Raw genomic sequence first — 23,988 nt, forward strand, 5'->3', positions numbered from 1 at the left:
CAAATTTACTTTCATTTTGGTTTCGGTCTCTTGAGTTTCAAACCATAGGTTTTGATCCTTTAAGGAGCAAAATGGTTAAGTTTTTATTAAATTATAAGGACCAATATTATAAATAAAAAGAAACTTGAGAGAACAAAACCAAAATAAAGACAAACTTGAGGAACCAAAGTTTATATTAACCCTAAAATTAAATATTAGTTGAGCTTAAAAATTGGAAATTTTTTTTAAAAAAATGATAGTTGAATTTTCAAAACTCCAAAAAATCACCTGAACTTACAAAACTCTAAGTAGTGGTCGTAATGATTAAATTAAAATTTTAAAATATTAGTAAATTTACTATATTACCCTTTTATTTAATTTTTTAAAGCCTCGCTCAAGTCACCCTTTGCTACTAAAACATCAGCTCATTACCTACGAAATAAGTGGCGGAAAATCATTATGTTGCGAATTTCCAATGAAAATTTCATTCTTAGTCACGAAATTTCATTTCCTTGTTAAATTTCATCATTGATCAGTGAGAAACTCTGTCGGTAAATTCTTAGTAACAGAATTTTTCTATCAGAAATTTACATCACTATTTCTGTTTTTAATTTTTGATATAAAATTTTCAGTGACGGAATTAGCAATCAAATTTTTTCGTTATTAATTGCCATCACTGTGGGTTCTTTGTCCAACTCCCCAAGGCCTCTTTGGAATGAAGTGTGGGAGCTCAGAAGTCAGAACCCCTCCAACTCCAAAGATTAGATTCTTCCTATGGAGAGTTATATGTATCCAACTCACTTTCCAGGTTTAACAATCTTTTCAGAAGGAATTGTTGCCCTCCAAATCTTTTCTGTCCGTAGGCTCAAACGGCTTGGTTCAGCAGTATGTTTTCAATTCGTTTTTTCTAAAGAGGACTCTTTTGAAGACTTGATTCATTGGCTAACTCTTCTTTGGATGCTGGCTGATTTTACCCTGCCTTGTTTTCACTTATTTTTCGTGTTTTTGGGTTGTTATTATATGTTTTCAGACTTTGGCTTCTTTTTCACTTGGCCTTAAAAAAAAAAAAAGGGTTAGGCTATATGTGGCCGACAACATATTATGCCCAAGTTCACGGTTGACGACAATGTATAAAGAAGTTGCCACTATTGAATGGGTGGCTTTAAATACTCACGTTCATTTTGTTTTTGGGAAATTTGCAATAAACTCCCACCAAAGAAAATTAAATACAAAAAATTTCTTGAAATCATCAAATTAATATGAAGTTTTGAGGGAGCTCATTGCAAGAGATTCTATTTGTTTAATTAGCAAATTATCATTATTTTTTTAATAGTATATATTGACAACTGAAAATGCAGTTGTTAACAATTTAAGATGTAATGATTAACAACTATCGCAGCAAATATCAGTAACTCATGCATTACATTTTTGTGAACTCATGCATTACATTTTTGTAGTGTGTTGAAAAAATATATTATTAATACTTGTTGTGATAGTTGTTAATCGATACACTTTAAGTTGTTAATGACTACTCTTTTAGTTGTCAATACATACTTTAAAAAAAAGAGTAATTTGATAATTAAACAAGTAATTTTTTATAATGAGATCCTTTAAGACTTCAGATTGATTTGATAATTTTAATAGACCTTTTTGTATTTAATCCTTTTATATGAGATCTTATTGTAAATTTTTTTTTCTTAAGTAACTAAACTATAATTTTAAAAATGATTTTACGATTTACAAAGTAAGAATATAAAAAGAATTGTGTTTTAGAATGTGTGAAAGTACTTTTAAAAAGTGCTTTTAAGGTCAACCAAACACCTCTTAAATTTCATATTATCTTTAAATATATGTTCTATTTAAACGTACAATTATTTCTTATTTTTGATAATATCCCTGCTTAGAAGGAGAATATTAAGTGGAGGTATTTAAAATCTAAAATAGTGTGAAACGCTGGCAATAAATGGAAGACAAAAAACTAAAGGAAAAAAAAACACAATCAACACTTTCTACAATTTTTAAGAGGCTCAGGGTGGAATGATCGGGAAAAAAAATTATGATTAAGATACCTTATATTTTGGGACGAAGAGAGATTCTACAAAAACTCTTATAATAAGAGGCGGAGCAAATATTACATAAATTTTGTATTTTTTTTCTTTGGTTTATATATATGTGTATATATATATATAAAATGATAACAAGTAATAAGCATTAAGAAAATATGTATAACCTTTTCGAGACAAAGAAAACCCGGAGGGTAGTTTCAACTTTCAATGGTGTTTTGGAAAATCAATATTATATTCTACGAGAAAATTTTGATTTATGTGCCAAGTACTACCTGCAATCTTTAATATAAGAGCTAGTTAACTAAATAAATTAAGAAAATTAGCTAAGTTAGTTATTTGTAATAAATAAGTGTTGCTTTTCCTAAAATACCCTTACTAATCATGTTTATTAGCTAGAATTACTATGTGATGAAACCTTTAACATGTGCATTACTACAGGGATTTCTTTGAGAAAAATGAATAAATATAAGAGACAAAGTAAATTAAAATCTTATATTTGAGATCAAATTAAAAGTTAAATTAGATGTTATATTAAAGAACAGAACTAATATATTAGAGGGGGAGAGCGCTTACGGATGTTATTGCTGATGGGACTCAGAATATTAATAATAGTAATAATAAAAAATGGAGATAATGAAATAATCATATCTACAGTATATAATATATACCCTAGAACATATATAGGAGAATGAGTGCTCAAAATTCAATGAATCTAGGATATTTTGCACGTATAATTAATTTTTTTATGTCTCTCCTCCGCTAAGTCTACCCTTTCTCTTTCTCATGTAATAAATTAAAAGTAATAATGAATTATTAATAATGACTTTCTTCCTCTGGTGATTTCCTCGCAAAAACCATCTCAAAGTTTCAAACTTTCCCCAGACAAGTTGCTAATTTTTAATTAGTTTTGGTCTATTGTACTTCGTGCGACCTTTTCTCCCCAGGTCAGGACAATCTAGTAAAGTTAAAAGAATCTTCTCCGGGGGACAGAGTTTGGCTACAATAATGGCTTCATATATAGTTTCATAGTTTAGGATCAAGGAAGACACTGCTTTTATATATTATTGTATACCTCATCTTCTTCCTTATTTTCTGCTGGTTTCAAGTCATCGCTATCTTCTACCCCTGCTCATCGATCCCCTCCAGAAACCTAATGCAAGTAACTTCACTTTCTCTGTTAGTTTTGCTTTGATTAGGGTATCCATATTCAATATATATATATATATATATATATATAAGTTAAAATGAACCAGTCAGATTCCTTAATTCGCTTTCTTTTTACATCGATCCGAATGTTTATTTGCTGGAAAAGGCAGATTTCTTGGGAAAAAGGAATAATAATGGGGAAAGAAGGATCAGCTGGTGGAAGGCCTAAGGATGTTGAAGCGTGGAAACACGTCACTGTATTGGAAGGGAAGAATAACAAAGTAAGGTGCAATCGCTGTGGATTTGAATTTGCAGCAAGTGCTAATCGAATCAAATCTCATATTAATCAAATTAGGGGTAAGGGTATTCGAATTTGTACTTCTCCTCTTTCCAACAAACACACCAGCAGCTGCCAGAAACAGGATCTCTTTCATTCACAAGGTACGAGATAATATTATACTACTTCTGGTCCTTAATATAAGATCTTGTTTGATTTTTATTTTGGTCCTAAATATAAGATCCCAATCCATTTTGTTTCTCATATTTATGCATTTCTTTCCAAGACAGTCCTTCTAACAATAATAGTTCTAGCTAGTACATTTGATTAGTAAGGATATTTTAGGAAAGATAATACATATGTATTACAAATAACTAACTTAATTTCTTTCCTTAATTTCCTCAAATTAGTCAACTAGCTCTTATAAATAAGACTAAAAGCAGTAGTATATTTCAATTTTAAGGAAGAATATAATGATATATGTGTGTGTGTTGGTACATCTCGAAAGGTTAAGTGTAATAAGCTCCTTCAGAGAGATTGTTATTCTTTCTAACGTGAATATAAATGAAGTTAAGCATTAATTCCTAGTGTGTAAAATTAACTTATCAGATAAGGAGTGTCAACATATTTTTTTTCACCTCATACGTGTTTTCCGATTATATTAATTGTGGATGGTGATGACTACTATATGTTAATTCTAAATCATATATATTCCTCAGTTTTTAATCATATAATGGAGACAAGGTAAAAAAAAAAAAAAAAATCATATAATGGAGTGAGGAATGATTCATATGAACAGGTCCTCGTTCGGTGCTCATTACATTACTATAATATAATCTAAACTATCCAAAATTTGATATGAAATTTTTTTTTTCAATTGATAAATTTATTTTTTTAAAAATGTTATTTATTAAAACAAAAAATTATTTAAAATATATAAAAAATTAAAATTCAATCTGGATCATTTAAAATCGATTTAGATGGTTCAAATTGCAATGAGCACTCCATGCTCATCGATGGGCATGGAATGTACTAAGTGAGAGTGAGGAACTAGTTTCAATACTCATAACTTTGATGAGTACTCTAAACTCATTAGATCTGGAACATCTATATCTCATTTTAGTGGTCCCGATTTGATTTCTTTTTTATTTTTATTTATTTAAAATAATTATTTTAATACGTATAGAATCTAAAATAGAAATAATCTTTTAACTATCATTCTTTCAAAAAATAGTTTTTCTATTTAAAAATAATTAATTAAATATTTTAAATCCGGACCATTCAAATCAAATATAAATGATCCAGATTTGATGAGTTTAGAGTGCTCGTCAAGTTGATCAGTATTGAAACTGGTTCCAATTAATTAGTAGCCTACTATTAATTCATAGTTTTTAAACTCTGTATTTGTTAAAACAAAAAATTATTTAAAATCTATAACAAACTTAAATTTAATCTGAATCATTCAAAATATTTAAATTGCGATGAGCATGAAACGTACTAAGTCATAGTTAATTTAATTAGTAGCCTATTATTAATTTGTAGTTTACAGATTTTAAATTTATGTTGTGACTTTTGCAACTAATTATAGGACAAAGAGATCATAACAAACTCATCAACGAAAGAATGCTCGATTGTTACATGTCCCCCCAAACAATGTGGGAAGGGATGAAAGCTCCCCAACAAGTACAAAGCGACTCAGAAGCTATGCATCAGGAGAGGATTAAGGTCGGCCCTTTTTGTGTTCCCAATAATGTTGTGGACGAACCTGACTTACAGTTGATACAATATGTTTTTGAGCGTTTAAGGTTAGATACATATGCTTACAACTATATATATATATATATATAATTGGTGCTTTTATGTGTGAGTATTAGTAATGTGTAGTTTTTCTAATGTGAAGCCTAACTAAATCATTCGCCTTACATGTTCTTTAGTGATAGATGTATAATTTTTTCGTCACATCGAGGTACACATCTGTGTCAATCTGAATTGATCACACTTGGACCACGTGCTCATTTGGATTCCTGGGTGAGTATTTACTTATACTTTCATGGGTTAAGATATAAATTTGTTCCAAAGTTTTTACGCAGAAGCATTAGGTACTTACAAGTTTTTTTAGGTTTTAAAATCGTAACTGTTAGAATCAATCTCACCCAAGAGGGGGGTGAATTGGGTGAGTTACAAAAATTTAGAATTAAAAGCGAGACAGTATTGAAAAGCAGAGAGTCAGAGTCAGGAGAAATTTCACCGCAGAGGGAAGACACAAGATTTATACTGGTTCGGTCTTAACCACTTGACCTACGTCCAGTCCTCAGAACACCTCTGAGTATTTCACTATCTTCCAAGATCGACAGGGCTCTTGGTGCCTCGGTACAGTAATTGAATCGCTCAATCACTCCCCCTTACTCCCGTAAGGATACAAGCCCTCTCAAGAGTCCACACTCTTGAGTATCGTTCAAGTATTTAATAAAGAGTAGTTATCGGCTCTCTTACAGAGTGAATTTAATGATGAACACTGATGCTCAGTAGTATTGCGGAAAACAGAGTATTGAATGCTAGACTTAATAATCACAGGTGGTAGTTCCGGTATTCAATTCCCTTCATTAATGCTTCTTCGCGCCTTTTATAGTTGAGGTCGTTAATTAGCCGTTAGACGGAAGAGCTTCTAGCCGTTGTGACTCAGTTTGCGTGTTTCGCTGGTTTCAACGGTTCCGCCATTAATGCGTTTGAGCTTCTGACACTGTAGATTGCAGTTTACGTAATCCCGTTGAAGAGCCGTTGTATTCTTTCTTGGTAATCTGCACATTTTAAAACTTTAAGCAACAAGGAGTCTTGTGATGTAGGTTTTAATTAAGAACAAGAAGAAACACGAATTTATCATTCAAAGATCTTGGTCGGAATGATTTGTCTGTAGAAAGAGCAGAAAGACTTTCTGGGTATGTTGATCGAAGTGGTGATCGATTAATTGTTATTCGATCAGGTTATCGATAAACTGAATGATAGCTTCTCGAATTAGTTCAATGAAATTATCGATCAAGTGTTGGATCATTGATTTTAAGAAATATCATAGTAAACGGAAATCGTTCCATGATCGAATAAGTGATCGAACACTTTTTGATCGAACAGATTATCGATAATTCAAATGTTATTGAAATGAAACTTTAGTCACAGATTATCGAACATCTTTTCGATAAAAGGGTGATGGATAAGGTTATCGATAAACCATGAGTAAGAATATTCATTGAAAGACACATACTTATCTGGAATGATCGAACAGGTGATCGATCAATGAATATTCGAGCAAGTGATCGATTAAAGTGAGAAACGAAATTTAATCCTGTAAGGTAAAGAAACTGATTATTGATCACGTTTTGTGAAAACATGAGTTTCAGGAAATTAGATGATCGATCATATTATCGAAAAGTCAATGATCGATTAGGTGATCGAAAAATGGTTCAACATATGTTAATGCAAATATAGCAATCCTTAGACTCTTTATCGATCATGTTATGTGAAAAGATAATATGCAAACAAGTTAAATTATCGATAATGTTATCGATAATGTGGTTGCCGAAAAAAACTAAATATGAGTAGATAACAACATTGATTATCGATCATGTGATCGATAATTTTATGATCGATAAGGTTATCGATCCAGCAGTTAAGATGATTACCTGCATTCAGAGTTAGAGCATAATGATCGATCATGTGATTGATAAGCCAGTGATCGAAAATATGATCGATAAATGATAAACAGAGTAAATGTGCAGAACGAAGAGAGTGTGTTACCTCTTATCGAAGTCGTTATTGATAATTTATTTATCGATCATGTGATCGATAAATGCACTTCAGATTTGGTTCTCTTTATCAGTAACTCGATTGTTTATCTGATGTTATCGATCAGGTGATCGATAATTAGACGTAATCTTGTGTGATTTCTATGTTAGCGATAATCGAACATTTTATCGATTAACCACTTATCGAATAGTTCTTCGATCAAGATACCTACTATAAAACTGCTTTAAACTTGAACAATTATCTGTAACCTTAGCGATAACCGATTTATCGATCAGTTGATCGATAAACATACTTAACCCAAATTATCTGACTTTGTTATCATCAAAACTATAATCCTAACAGTAACAATATTGTCTCCTACTGCTAAAAAACTGACGTTATAGTAATGTTAGCTATTAATATTTTTAATTACATGAGGCAATATTATTATAATTTTAAACTTTCAGGCTAAATTTGTACCTTAACCCTACTTTTATTCTATTTTGTTACTATTGAGCAAGGGGTTCACTATATGGTAGTGTTTAATTTTCCTATTTTCTTAGGTAATAAATATTTTTGCTGATATCCTCACTGACAATGAAAGGAGAAACAAAAGTGAAGTTTCGAATTGGTATCTTCCGGTGATGTCTTCGGTGATTTCCTATTCTCTTTTCAATTGGATGATATTTGTTAGTTATTGAATCAAAGACAATTTAATTGACAAGAATATTTAATTAAGGATTCTTTTGTTATAGAAAACACTCAATGGTGGTGATGTAAGTTTCTTCCTTGACTTTGTTCACCGGAATAATATGAGAGACAACTACATGTCTGGATCGGTGGATTGTGAGAAGGTATTATCTTTCTATCTAGTTTGATATTTCACTTCTCATAATGATTACTATTTTTGGTTGTATATCAATTTGATTTGTTTGATCACATGCATGTCACAGATATTTATTCCTGTTCATGTTGAGAAAAATTCATGTGGACATTATTATCTATATATTATTCATGCGAAGAATCAGGAAATTGAAATATGGGATTCTCTATGTGATCGATTTATGGATGAAACTGAACGCGACCAAACAACAGAGAACCTGGTAAGTAGTACAAAGACGCACGTGATATACATGCAAGTAATAGATTGATCTTTTAATTCCTTGGAATATATCCTTTTTGTGTAGCTGCTTGCCATGGATAATCTCTTTGAAAATGTTATGTTCACGAAATTTGATAGGAGAATGGCGGGCAATATCTTATTACAGCGTAATGGGTGAGTTTATGATTTGTTTTTAATTATAGTATTTATTAAAACAAGTATGCATATTGACCATATCATATTTTTTTCAATATGTAGACATGATTGTGGTATATTTGTTATTAATTATATGCAACAATCAGATCATTATGTGACGCAAAATCCCTTATTACAGGTATGGTAACTTGCAAATTAGTTTTGTTAAATGCTCTTATACACACACTTGCACACGAATCTATGAACACTCTATCATATATTAAATAATACATATGGACAAATTTCAGTTTGACAGTGATAAAGAAAGGTTGGATTTGACTTTAAAGTTGCTCAAGAGTAACCTGAATAATGAAAAAGAAAGACTATATGATGAAGCAGCAAGAAGTTATGCAAAAGCCCGTAGTGAAGAAGATTTAGATTTACGTGGAACTAAAAGAAAGCGGGTTGAAGATGTTGGAAGAAGAGGGGCATACATGGAATTGGACGATTCTGATAATATAGTGAAGAGAAAAAATGTTCGTTTGAAAACAGGTATATGCTTCAACTTAAACTATATTTACCCTTTTTGAGAAGTGATTTGTAAAAAAAATATTTATACATTCTTTATAATTTCTCCTGAAGTAAGTAACCACTATCATCAAATCATGCTAGATGATTATTACTTTGTTTTAAAGACATGGTAAAGGATATCTAAATGCAATATATTGAATTTATTTCTATTTTGTTCTTCTTACTTCCTGCATTTGAAATCTATAATTCCTTTTGTGAACTCATGTTAATAGATTATTCTTATTCTCATTGCTAGAATGTTCTAGAGGTTATTTGTTGCCGAGAATTGATTTAGTGGGAGAAGAGTTTCAAAGGAGTACTCAACAAATATGGAAATGGATAACAGAAGATGAGGTGTCAGCTGTTGGGATATGGGGAATGGGCGGAGCAGGGAAAACAGCTTTAGCAACTCATGTGCATAATAAACTTTTAAAAGAAGCTGGTGATAACTTCGAGCATATTATTTGGGTTACCGTGTCACAATATGATAATAGCATTTATAAGTTGCAAAACGTCATTGCAAGATCAATTAATTTAGACATATCTGATGAGTGTGATGTCAAAAGGATATCAGGGAAATTATTACATGCATTCAACCACATAACTAAATGTGTCCTTATTTTAGATGATGTTTGGAATCCTATCTATTTAGAAGAGGTTGGATTTCCAGTTTCAAATAATGGGATTAAATTGATTTTGACAACTCGATTATGGGAAGTGTGCCAAAGTATGAATTGCATGAAGAACATAATAGAAGTAGAACCTCTAGGTAAAGAAGATGGTTTTGATTTGTTTAAAAAGACTCTTGGAGTCCATCAAATACAACCGACTGGGGTGGAGCTTAAAGCAAGGGCGGTGGCAGAACAATGTGAGGGTTTGCCCCTTGCAATTGTTATGATAGCAAGAAGTATGAAGGGAAAAGAGCACATAAGAGAATGGGATCATTTGTCGGAATGCCTTCAAAACATGGGTGACGGGCAATATCATATGGATGAGAGGGTATTTCAGGTATTGAAATCTAGTTATTCTTTCTTAAATGATAAATTGCAAAGGTTTTTTTTGTATTATGCATTTAGTGTCAGCAAGACTGTTTGGCATAGAGATATCGAGTTTTTGGTCAGAAGATTTTTCTATGGGGAATGGACAGATGGGACAAAGAGCTTCACGATGCGATATAATGAAGGTTATGCCATGTGGCAAAAGTTAAAAAATAGCAGTTTGTTGTTGGAAAAGAATGGGACATGGAGAGTGCACACTTTACTTCTGGTCATGGCTCTTACTATTGCAAAGAAGACTGAAAAAATCATGACACAACATGGTATGAATCTAATAGGATTGTCAAAGAATGGAAAATGGAATGAAAATTTGCAGAATGTTTTTCTAAGTGGAAGCAACGTACTGGATATTTCTGATGACACATCTCCCAAGTGCTCTAAACTTTCTACATTACTTTTAGATTCTAATTTGGTTCTCGAATGGATTCCAGATGATTTTTTTATTAACATGCCTGCCCTTAAAATACTTGATTTGTCTCGGACAAGCATTGGGTATTTGCCCAAATCTGTATCTAACTTGGAATGTCTCACTGCATTATTACTTTCACGATGTGGAGAATTGAAGTATGTCCCTTCATTAGCAAAACTGCGGCGTTTAATAGAGTTGGACCTTTCATATACTGCAATCAGTGAAGAACCTTGGGGCTTGGAATTGTTGGTCAATCTCGAATTGTTGAATCTAGAAGGTACAAATCGGTTGAAAATCTCATCATCAACAATATCCGAATTGACCAATCTACAGTCTCTGTTGATGAGGTGCCACTCAACGTCAGCGGATCTACGAGGTTTGAGAAAGCTGAAAGTTATATCAGTCACTTTTTGTGATATTGAAAAGTTTAATGACTTTGTTATAAGTTTCCTAGATGAAGATTGCGGACTCAAAGGTTATTATCTTAGTTTAGTCATACCACCTTGTGATGATTGTGCTTCACTTGATGAAGAAGCCTGCCACTTGAAAAGGGTGTTTTTATGTGGTATTGATTGGGCAAATAGAGTAGCGGTACTTCCAGGAGACGTCAAAGAGTTGATTATAACCGAGTGTGACCATTTGACAAGGACAACTTGCCTTTGCCATGCTTTATCGGTCCAAAAAAATAATAATAATTTACCAAAAATTGAATGGTTCGAAATAAGTGAATGCAATGAGCTGGAGTACTTGTTCTGTGGCGCTCCCACTTGCTCATTTTGCGCCTCTGTCATGTTAGTTGAAATGCTGTACCTTGATGAGCTGAAAAACTTGACACAAATAGTGATGCCACTTCCTCTGTCCTTGGATAGCCTGTTCCTTTATCTCAGAGAGCTCAATATTTGGGAATGTAGCAGAATGACGATTCTGATGACGTCAGAATTATTAGCACAGCTCCAAAACCTAGAGACTATTTCTGTTGCACATTGTGAGTCGATGGAAGAAATAGTTGGAGATAATTATTGTAGCGGTAACACTTCTCACCCTCCTATCGCTCTTCCCAAAGTGAGATCCATGACATTGACTGCGCTACCAAAATTAACTTGTGTATGCAAAGAAACCATGAGCTGTCCTTCTCTCGAATATTTTGAGGCCGACGATTGTTGGAATCTAAGTTGTGAGAAGCTAAGTCCCCGTCATGTAGAGATCAAAGAAGGATATAAGCTTCAAATGCAAATAATAAACGAGTCAGAGGGACGGCCAGTCCATTGGAAATGTGTCCGTCAGGTGCAAATCTCCTCCAAAATTTGACTTTCTTTTCAATTATATATGGATGTCATCTTATTATTTTTCTTCATAGTATGCGTATATGAACATTGCTATTGCCTGTGTTTGCTTTATCTTTCTCCACTTTAATTTTTCAAAATCGTCTGACATGAATTTATATCAAATTAAATTTGGCTTTTCAATTACTCCATGTTTGCCCTTATTTCACCCTGCTGTTTGAATTTAATTCCAATACTTGGTTTTCGCAATGATGAAAGTTGACGATTCCTTGATTAAATTTATGTCCTAAGCATTCATTGACGCATTGAGAAAATGAAAGATTTATTAGTTTTGCTATTTATTTTTTGATGGTGTTAATACTTTTGCTGCTGATATGGTTTTCATACTAATAATTTCTTATGAATGTTGGTGTTGGGTCTATTTTTTTGGGTTTTGGTTTTAGCATTGAAAATCCACTTAGATCTGGTCCAAAATTATGAGACAAAAACTCTTAAGGGTTCTTTTTTTTTTTTTTTGCCTTCTTCCTCCATTTTAATGGTGAAATCATCATAGTTATGCAACAGATCAAAATTAAACTAATTAAATACTATTCATCAACTCCTATTGATTCATTTAATTAAACACAAATTAACAGGTATAAACTCCTTAGAATCGAATTCAAACCATTCATAAACCCTAGTTTCAAGTATCTCAAAATCCCAATCTAAGGTAGAAGAGTGGAAAATCAAATTAGAACACCAATCTTGGGTTTTATCAAGCCCTATAAGAGGAAAACTGCTTTTCTCCAAAATATCTTTTCTTTCCTCTCCTTCGTATCGATCATTTTCATCAATTTAAAACACTCAGCCAGAGTCATTTTTTGCCAAGAACATGATTGAAGAAATCATATCCTCTTTTTGTTGACGTTCGCATCCGAATGTGCTGCGTTCAATCTGTGTCAGCAAACGGACGGACCCCAAATGGTCTTTTCCTCAACAATCTCTCTCTCTCTACATAATATATATATATATATATATATATATATACATATCCCCTTCATTCACAATCCCACGTGCTTCTATACATCAATGAAGAACACAACTAAGCTACTCTGAACCTTAGATGACTGTCCTGAATTAAAATGGGGATGTTACACTGACCAATTGTTGTATAAGTATTTCATGTTTTTAAATAATGTCGTTTGGATTTATGCTGACAACTGAGTCCTAATTAGCTAGATAGTGTAGGCCATTTTGTCACTGGAATTGTTGATCTCTTTTTTGCCTGATATGGTTGTGACTACTAAGGCTTACGTAAAATTGATATTCAGGAAGAGGAAGTGGAACAGAAACAGAAAGAGGAAGAGAAAGAGGAATATGAATATATGAAGATGAAGAGGACGATGACGAATATATATTGAATTGTGGTTAAAGGCTGTGTTGATGACTATAACAATAAGAAGGGTCATACTTTTGGCATTGGATGTGAGAGGCACCTTCCTTCATTTCATGGCTCTTGTTCTATATATATAGGAGGATCCCTTACCTCACAATCTTGTATCATATACAGGACTACGTCTGGATTTTTTGAAAGTTTGGTGTGCGTATCATTTTGGTTCAATCGTGCATTGCAATTTTAGGGTCTTCTGGAACCCAACATGATTGTGTTACATAGTCAAATGGGATATGTAAGGTTCAGACGGAGAAGATCTTGACTGGAAACGTGATTATCAGGTGCACATCTCCAAAATTCGACTTCCTTTTTCTATACGGTTTTTCAGACTAATAATTTATCATGAATATTGGGTCTAGTTAACTCTCTATGTTTTCTTATTTTTCATATTATTTTGTCCTAATACTACCTTCGTTCCTTATGTTTAACTTTTAATTTGGTCCTAAATATAAGATTCCAATATATTTTATCTTTTATATTTATTTATTTATTTCAAAGTAATCCTTGAAGTAGTTATACATATAAAATGTTTCATAAAATGGTAATTGTGGTTAATATACATAATTAGTAAGGATCTTTTAAGAAAAATAACACATATTTATAACAAATAACTAATTTAACTAGTTTTCTTAATCTCTCCAAATTAGTCAACTAAATCTTATAATAAGGACCGGAGATAGTATTATTTATCGTGATGAGAGTATCAAGTCCAAAATTAAGGGGAACTTCTCATGGGTTTTTTCCAAAATTTCTTCAATTTCAACTTTCCTTAAGATTATTACGTGAGTTCGTGAATTCAAACTGGTGAAAAATAGTATAATAAATATGTGAATAATGAAAAAAAATTAAAATAATATGTCACTTTATTTTCCTTAAGCACATTGAATCCTTTGAAAAAGAGGCCGTGATAGACCATGATTTAATTACTTTATTGGACTTGCTGGTCTAAAAAAAAAAAAAAGCTTTTTTGGACTTCAAGTAAAATTTAAATGTTGTAACAAATGAGTAGGCAATAGATATTATATGAAAAAACTTAGGTTGATTTTTTCAATCATAAATGGTCATGTGTTCATGTTTGTTTTATGCGGATTCATAATTAAATACTATTAAATGTTAGTATTTTAAAAATAAAACACATAGTTACATGTGATTGAAAAACACGTGATGTAAGTATTGTCCATATTATATTCAAAATTTTAAAACATTAAAGTATGGCTTAAGATCCACCCAATTATCCTAAAGTATTTTTATAGGCGTATTCAATATATTAAAATATCTTGTGATGCATTTAACATTTTAAATTATTTTTTAAGAATGCATCTAATATCCTAAATTATATTTTAGTACATCTAGCATCTCAAGTATTTTTTTTTCAAGATTTTTTGCTCTAAAAATATATTATAAGCTATTAGATGCACCTAAAACATATTTTAAGGTACCAATATACCAAAAAATATTTTATGATTTTCTGTGTACATGAAAAAAAATACTACAGTACATTCACCTTTGAAATAAACCAATTTAGTCCTGATAATTTTTATAGAATGGTGGATAGTGATTGAAAAGCAAAATTACTACGAGAGAATTACATTCAAGTCCCACAGAAAAAAATAATTACTAAAAGGTCCCAATAACAATTTAAGTAGCCTGTAATAACAAGTCATACAGTGAGAATGACAAGCTCTGAGACTTGTTTTTTAATTGTTTTCTTCCTTGAGACCTCATTGTAATTCTCCCAATTACTAATTTACTATGCTTAAAACAATAGTTAATATTATTTAACTAATTGTAGAGAAAGTCAATCTCTACAATCTACGTCATCCAGGTCAAGTAAAATCAAAATAAAAAATAAAAATCCACGTCATACAAGTTTACAACTAAGGAAAGCTAAGTTGGGAATTTAATTAGACGTAAAGTAAACTAGAAAATGGTATGCAATAAAGTATATAACACATATTCTTTTTGTTCCAAAAATTGCAATTTAAAGTTTTTAATTTAACACTTAATAATATAAAGTGAGAAACAGATTTAAGTCTTGCACATGGATTGAACTAGCGACGAAAATTCAAAGAAAAGAACTGAAATTAAAGAAACAATACAAGAACCAAAAGAAAAGCCAGACTGGATTGAAATTATTAGTCAAATCAAACTCGCATACAACTATGAATTTCTTTCTAATTTCCTCACCAGATAAACAGGGGAAGCAGAGTGAAGCGCAAGGCAAAGAAAACCCGAGAAAATTCTCAGTTTCTTCTGCCAGCTAGATTGAACGCAAAGTCAATCTACGAAATGAAGAAACAAAATCGCAATCTTTCTACATAATTATGAAATAAAATAACAAGAAGAGATAGAGAATAAATCATTAATTAATCAAACTTCACACAGAACATTGAACTTCTTCTGGCTAGTTTTCTTACCAGTTGAACAGGAAGCTGGGAGAAACGTAAAGAGAACCAAAGAAAATTCAGTTTCTTAAGCTAGCTAGATTGAAGTTTGGGACACATGGCCAAAATTCCAAAAACAATGGAAGTTTTACTCTTTTTGTCAACAATTTCGAAGCAAAATCGAAACAAGGGCCACAGAGAAAATGATTCATTAATCAAACTTCACCCAGAAGATTAAATTTCATTCTAGTTTTGCTCACAGAAAAACAGGGGAAGCAGAGAGAAATCGGAAAACCCAAGAAAATTCCGTTTCATAAGCTAGCAAGACCGAAAACACATCCAAAGGTCAGAAGGAAAGCAAAAGATGATCTTATGAAGAGTCAGAGAGCTTACAGGATTCAAAGCTTTCATTTTTCTCTGTTTCTTTCTTCTGGGCGACAACCGCCACAGGGAAGAAGATGACTAAACAGAAAGGCCTTTTCTTTCTTTTGTTTTTCTTTTCCTTCTAATTTTCTCAGCAGCCAAACGCCAGAGAGAAAGAGAAGAATCAGAATGAGAAGAAGGAAACCCGAGAAAGTTTTATCGTTGAATTTGTTTCGATTCTCCGTAACGACGTGCTTGGTCCCTCCGATTTTGACCCTCAAGTGGAAGAGAGAGGGGAGGGAGGGAGAGATTTTTCTTTTTTCTCTTTCGTGATATTCAATATTACAATTTTTAATATTAATGTCAATTATAGAATTTGTGACCAATTGTCAAATTATATTGCTGTATCAGCACAAATCTCTTAGGGCCTGTTTGTTACGCTGACAATCCTATGAAGGAAAAGAAAAATCCAGATTTTCAATCAGCTGAACATGTTTGGTAGCTCAGTCTCCCTAGAAGTCATTTTCCAGCGGCATGACATTTTCCTTTAACGATGGGAAGATGGCTTCCCAACATTTGTGGTGGGAACCCATGTTCTATCATGCTGAGAAAATCTTTGAGACAAATTTACCCCTAAAAGAGAACATGACAGGTGACGGGGATGATGGAGGAGAAGAGGAAGAGCTAGATGGAGCACCAAAATATACATCTGAAATAAGAAATGAGAGGAAACGCATTTAAATGCTCTCTAAATCAAACCATTGAATAATGATTGAACATTTTTACATGAAGCAATTTGATCTTCCATGTTTAATGCTTGAAAAACAACGTGCTCAATATTGCTAAATGTGAGTGACCTACGAAGGAGGAAGATTATTGTGTTACCCAACTCTTTAACGGCGACAAGGTGTTCAATGTTGCGCTACCAACTCTTTATAAGCTTTTCAACAACATACACCTCAATAAAAAAAAAAATGTTCTTTGAAGGTTTTCGGGCATACCTGGAGTCTGCAATGTAATCAGATTGCCATGCGGAAGTCCGATCACGGTGACGGAGTCGAATCTGATAGACACAGCAAATTACACCGGTGGAAGAGTTTTTGGAGAGACGGAGGGAGGAGTCTGGAAAGGAAGAAGTCGTGGAGAGTGGAAGAGAAAACTAACGTGGCTTCCTAAACTGATCATTCAGTTATGATATTTAATCCACGTTTTGTTTTCAAAATGAAAAAACCGTCTCTGCGTAACTGTTCCCTCCTTTTTGCATATTATGTAAAAAGGCTAAAATTACAAGTAGGGACCCATATGTTTTATAATTTGCACCAGGACCACAAATGATACTGGACTTGGGTCCAATCCACCAAGGGTGGACTGGCCCATTTTTCTACATCTCCCACTCACACTTGGTGGATTAGATGTCACGGGTCTAGTCTCTTCACCTTCCCTCAATTTCATACTTAGTGCTTTGCCGTGACCGCGTGGGCATGACGTCTTCGCTTGGGTCCCTGTACTAGAAATCCCTTTTAAAGGATCAGCACAAGTCACCCTCTCCTTTGTGTAGCTTGAATTTTAAAATTATGCCTCAGATGTCCCAGATTTACTTATATACACTTTTTCACAGTAAATCTAATCCCTCTCGAGTCAATGGTTGACTCAGATTACCTTTCTCGTATGTCTAGTATCCACACTTACGACCACAAAATGTCATAAGGGACATGTCACAGACACTAGCATAGGTGTGTATATCACAGTCAATCTTCCTTTCGCCCAAGTATCACTTTGAAATAAATCAGTCGCTTTCTCAGCATACTACCTTAAATCGCATCAATCATGACCATAGGACATATGCCAAAGTAGCAGTCACTGAAACATATCTTCATGATATTGTCAAAGTCAAAGTACACCAACAGGAGGATAATTCCTCCCTGGGACTCGCACAACAATGAAGCAGGGATCTTTCACTTGCTTCCCTTTTTGCGGTTCTCTCAGCACATGTGGTATGAAACACATGCTACGGTGTTACTCTTTTACTATAAGAGCGTATGTCGATTTAGATTTATTATTAACACCGTACAGACTTAGGTCCAGACACACTCAGTATCCAAACCCAAATTCTTCAACTCTGCTCATTGTTATGACGTCGATGTTGAAGAGTTTGTTATCTGGCTACAGGTATTATGGAAGTGGGATTCCAAACTTCGATCCAGCTTTATTAACGTGGATCTCATCTTGACTTGCTACACTTTAGTCAAGGCGACATAAGGTTTGTGTTTCTTCCTACCATATCAGCATTCATTGCTGCTTTACTGGTGAACACAAATGTCTCATCTTTGTTCACTCCACCTGAGTGTCAAAGGCGGTTGCCCGTGTGAGAGAGCCAACCTTTTTAACCTGTACGACATACTAGACATTGTATACTTTCAAACAGACACATAAAGTGATAACGAAATACAATTTCATTAATGAAGCATTCATATTACACTTTATGTATGCCAAGGGCTTGTACATGTTCTTTAAAAAAAATTTTGCCTATTGGCTTTGTCAGAGGATCTGCTACCATACATTTGGTTGAAATATATTGTACAGTAACAATCTTTTGTGCTATGTAATCTCTAACAAAATTATACTTGATGTCAATGTGCTTGATTTTGCTGTGATACTTAGGATCTTTAGTATAGGCTATGGCTACAGTATTGTCATAGTATACCATCCCCGGATTGGTACTCTCATTTCCAAATCCAAGGTGTTCTATAAATCTCTTCAGCCATAAAGCCTCTTGCACTGTTGCAGTGCATGCCACAAACTCAGCTTCCATTGAACGTAAGGCAATGCACTTTTGCTTCTTGCTACTCCAACATATGGCGCCATTGTTGAGCAAGAAGGTATAACTTGAAGTTGACCTTCGTTCTTCTTCATCTCCGCCTACATCAGCATCGGAGTACCCAACAAGACGCAGGTCACCTCCTTCGTAGCACAGTGCATAATTGGAAGTGCCCTTTAAGTATCTCAAGATCCTCTTCACTGCTTTCCAATGCTTTTCACCGGGGTTAGACTGGAATCTGCTCACCAGTCCCACTGCATAACAGATGTCTGGTCTTGTACACATCATTGCGTACATCATACTACCAACAGCACTGGCATATGGAACTCTTTCCATCTTCTTTTTATCAGATTCGGTTTTGGGACACATGTCAGAACTCAAAGCCACTCCAGTGGCAACGGGTGTACTCATGGGATTGCAGTCTTTTATGTTAAATCGCTCAAGAATCTTGTTGATATAATTCTCTTGTGAAAGAGAGAGGATTCATTTTGAACGATTTCTTTGGATCTTAACTCCAAGTATATACTCTGCTTCACCCATGTCTTTCATTTCAAAATTCGACGAAAGCAATTCTTTAATAGCCACCACCGAATCTAGACTATTTTCGGCTAACAGTATATCGTCTACATATAAGGATAATATGACAAAATTACCCTCAAACCACTTAATGTAGACGCAGTGGTCTTCCTCTATCATTTGGAAGTCATATGAGGTTATTGCTTTGTGAAACCTCAAATACTACTGTCTGGATGATTGTTTCAATCCATAAATGGATCTTTTGAGTTTACAAACTTTATTTTCCTTTCCATTTTCAATGAAACCTAATGGTTGTTCCATATAGATTTCTTCATCCAGATCACCATTCAGAAATGCCGTTTTTACATCCATCTGATGTAATTCTAAATCTAAACTGTTTACTATTGCCAGAATAAGTCTAATAGAATTGAAACGCACAACAGGTGAGAATGTATCTTCATAATCAATTCCTTCCTGTTGTGTGTACCCTTTTGCCACTAATCGAGCCTTGTATTTGTCAATTGATCCATCCACTTTTCTTTTAATTTTAAGAACCCACTTGTTCCCAATAGCTTTACGCCCTTTTGGAAGATCAACTAACACCCAAACTTGGTTCTTTTTCATTGAGTCCATTTCTTCTTCCATAGCTTTCATCCATTCATCTTTTGCAGAACCTGACAAGGCCTCTCGTACAGAACGGGGTTCATCATCCCCTTCTGGAGTAACTAAGAGAGATTCGCCTTCTATTTGAAAGCATCTTTTGGGAACACTTTCCCTGTTACTCCTTCTGACGGGAGCTATTTGCTTATCTTTCTTTCTTTGTTCAGGTCTTGGTGTTGACCTTTCTTGGCTCCCACTTAGATTGACACACCTAGACGATTCTGGTCTTTCAATTTGTTCTGCACTGACTTGTTCCTGTGTCTCATAAAGATATACAGTACGGTCAACATCTCCTCTATTAGGAAATTCAGTCTCAATGAATGTGGCATCTCTTGATTCCATTTCAGTCACTGTTCCATCTTCGTTTTCACCTATGAAAACGTATCCTTTGGATTGTTTAGAGTACCTTATAAAAATACACTTCTTTCCTCTAGGACCCAATTTCCCATGCTTGTGGGAATCATCATGAACATATGCTGTTGACCCCAGGGTCTTAGGACACTTAGATCCGGTTTGCGTTTTGTCCATAATTCATAGGGTGTGGAAGCGACTGATTTTGAAGGCACACGGTTAAGTATAAAGGTTGCCGTTAACAAAGTATCACCCCAATATGAAATTGGTAGGTTTGCTTGAGCCATCATAGACCTAACCATGTCTAGAAGAGTTCTATTCCTCCTCTCAGCCACTCTATTCTGTTGTGGAGTGCCAGGGATAGTCAGTTGTCTAATTATCCCTTTTTCCTCACAGAGCTGTTTAAATTGATCAGATAAATATTCACGACCTCGATCTGTACGTAATGCTTTAATTTTACTGTCCATTTGATTCTCTACCTCATTTATGTACCGTCTAAAGCACTCAAGAGCTTCAGACTTATGAGAGATCAGATAGACATGACCATATCGTGAAAAATCGTCAATAAAGGTAATAAAATACCAAGCTCTGTGTCTCGCCCTCACACTCATCGGACCACAAATATCAAAATGGATTAATTGCAATGGATTTTCAGCTCTTGTTCCCTTACCGAAAGGTTTTCTTGTTGCCTTACCAGCTAGACAATTTTCACATAAGGACATTTCCATGTTAGGGATTGCACCCAACGTTCCTTCTTTTGCTAGTTTAATCATTCTATTTTGATTAATATGTCCTAGTCTAGCATGCCAGATATTCGTATCAGGATTGCTTGAAGAAATAGCAAAACAATCATAAGCGTTAAAACCAAAAGCAAGATCCATAACAAAAACTTTCTGGAATCTGAATGCTGAACCATAAAATTCAGAGTTGAAGGAAATGTCTGCAACTTTATCATGAAAATAAACATTAAACCCAAAGTCTACTAAGCAAATAACAGAAATTAAATTCCGTCGGATGTCGAGAGCATGAAGCACATCATGGAGTATCAAGGTCTTCCCACCACGCAAAGCAAGCTTGCAGGTGCCAATGCCTCGAACCTCGATTCTCGCATTGTTCCCAACGTAAAGCCACTTGCTTTGATATGGCAACCGACGGTATTCCACGAAGGATCCCCGATCCCTGCTTACGTGGTCTGTGGAGCCTGAGTCTATAATCCAAGAAGAAGAAACAGGTTCTGTTAGAAAAACAGTACTAGAAACATATGAAACATGTGAATTCACATAATTCACTAATACCTTTTCGCTTTCAGCCTGTTTGGAACAGTCACATGCGAAATGGCCCATTTGTTAGCAGGCGAAGCATTTGACCTTCTTCAGGTCTAGCTTCTTCTTCCCGCCTTTCTTTCCCTTCTTCTTAAATTGCTTCTTGCCCTTTTTAAATTGAGGACCGCCCTTCTTCCCTTTCTTTTGGGGCTTCTTGCCCTTTTTGAAATTGGGCTTAGATTGGGAAGTACCAGCATCCTCAGTCAAATAAGTCTGTCCAGAGCTCTTGTAAGCCTCTAGACGTTCATCTTCTAGCTCCAGATGCTTAGCTACATCATTAAAAGTGATGATGTTTTCATTGTGGGTTAGGTTGACTTTCATGTGCTCCCAACTTGCAGGGAGTGACCTGATGACAGCCTGCACTTGCTGCTCATCAGACAGATTATGTCCAGCTTCCTTCAGTTCCGGATCATATTGGCCATCTCTCTCAGATGTTGCTTCATAGGATTGTTTGGCTTGAGCTTATAGGTATCGAACTTAATCGTCAACCTTCTAAGCTTGGTCGTAGAGACTCCGCCAAACTTATCCTTCAATGCTATCCACATGGCCTGTGCAGTTTTGTGCGATTCAAACTCACACATTAGGTCATCAGCCATGAAGCTCAAAAGCGTGATTCTTGTTATGCTATTCTTCTTTTTCCAGGTTAGATATGCCTCTTGGTCTCTCCTGTGCTGGTTTGTGTTGCCAGCTTCAAGTTCAACCATAACAGTGGTGAGAGGCTCTATCGCATCCTGTTCCTCTAGGATATACTGGACCTTTCGATGCCAGATGTCCCGGTTGTCCCCGTTAAGCTTTTCTCCCTTGTTCAATTCAGCAATTATGTTCTTGGTTGCCATTCTTAGTTCTGTGACAAATCTATCCCACATTAATCTATGTTCTCTTAAAAGAGAACCAAACCAAAGAACATTTCAGTTATATAGCACAATGAAGTATACAATGTAATGTGCCTATATTATCCTCGATCAATAAATAATGAAATTAGTAGATCCATGATCAAGAGAATATGTTTGTACCTCCCATCACACAGATACTAGCAACAATCATCATGTCCTATCAAGGATTTTATATAAGCACTTTAAAAAAATGTAACCTTTAGGAGTCTTATCTTCTAAAAGCTCCCATTTATAAAAGGCATACACATGATATTCACAAATAATCATACAACAATAATTCAAGTAATTTCATTAAATGAAATAACATACTTAGTCTGTTTACAATGCATGAAACCACAAATTCAAAGCGAATACAAATATTACATTATTTGATATGAACATAAAGGTAATCAAGCATTGCTTTTCTTAGGCTTCTAAGTTTTCGCGTTTTGTTCATAAAGGACGACACTAGCTCTATGGCCCAAATCCAGTAAGACTTTCTTATAGGTTTGCCTTTTGGTCCGCCTCTAACCCTTATTGCTCTTATGTACTCCATTATGACTCTAAGGTAGAATTCGGTATTCTTCTTATCGGTCATGTAATGGACGTAGCTAGCGAGCACACCATTGATGCCTTTTATGTTTGTCAATTTAGCTGCATCTCTTTCAGCTATTTTCATATCTAATATGGGGGTCAAAGGTTGGTTCACCTCTTCTCCTTCTTCAACTTTAATTTCATTAGGGAGATCCAGTGAATCATTACACACCAAATGAGGTTCGGTACGGAGGGGTTCAGTGGAGAACGTAGTTTCCGACTCAGGTCCGGAATCCACTAACTCCTCTAGGTCTTCATGAGGAACCTCTTCAGGGTCCTCCTCAGGATCCTCATCCTCAGGTTCATATTCTGGAATTCTATCATCTAGGAATGAATATTCCAATGAATCACGATCGGTATTTTCAGTGCTACTAGAAGCCTCTTGCTCCATTTTCACCTAGAAAAAAATAATTTAAATTACTTTAAATATTCTGAAATTTATTTCCGCATGAAAATACCAGAAAATACACTGAAAATACTCACAAATAGATCCTTAATTGTCTCCAAAATTATCAAATTATATACCAAAATGAAGACCTTGATTTTAGAGATTTTTAGAGACAAACCGCACCTCAAACGGATCTCCCACGCGCCTACACGCGCCCCTAGAAGGAAAAATTAGCGAAGAAATTGAAAAAAAAATTCCACCCGCTCTCCTTGTCGGCACGTGTACTCAACGCGCCGCCATGAAGCCGGCCGCCGGTGACAAGCGCCGTTCCTGCGGCCTCCACGCGCCACCACCTGTCAGGTGGTGGTCCCCACGTGCCCAGGTGGCGTGACACGTGGCAGAACGCGCCACGTGGCTGTTCTGCAAAAAAAAAATTTTTGAATCCCCTTTTTTTTAACAAGGCAGATTTTTTTTTTTGAAGTATTTGGA

The 23,988-nt window shown here is 34.5% G+C and overlaps 1 protein-coding gene and 1 long non-coding RNA gene across 2 annotated transcripts in view; both read left to right on the forward strand.

Moving 5' to 3' along the window:
* LOC114759119 (disease resistance protein RPH8A-like) overlaps positions 1-23,988 on the forward strand; it is a 76,466-nt gene that overhangs the window by 31,039 nt on the left and 21,439 nt on the right. The window lies entirely within an intron of this gene.
* On the forward strand, positions 3,550-5,451 carry LOC114759110 (uncharacterized). The gene is made up of 3 exons (XR_003741879.1): positions 3,550-3,632; positions 5,057-5,273; positions 5,403-5,451. It is a non-coding gene; the product is annotated as an uncharacterized LOC114759110 (long non-coding RNA).

The sequence above is a fragment of the Neltuma alba genome, unplaced genomic scaffold (assembly GCF_004799145.2).
Source record: "Neltuma alba isolate B1F8T4 unplaced genomic scaffold, ASM479914v2 tig00010789_pilon, whole genome shotgun sequence".
NCBI lineage: Eukaryota > Viridiplantae > Streptophyta > Magnoliopsida > Fabales > Fabaceae > Neltuma > Neltuma alba.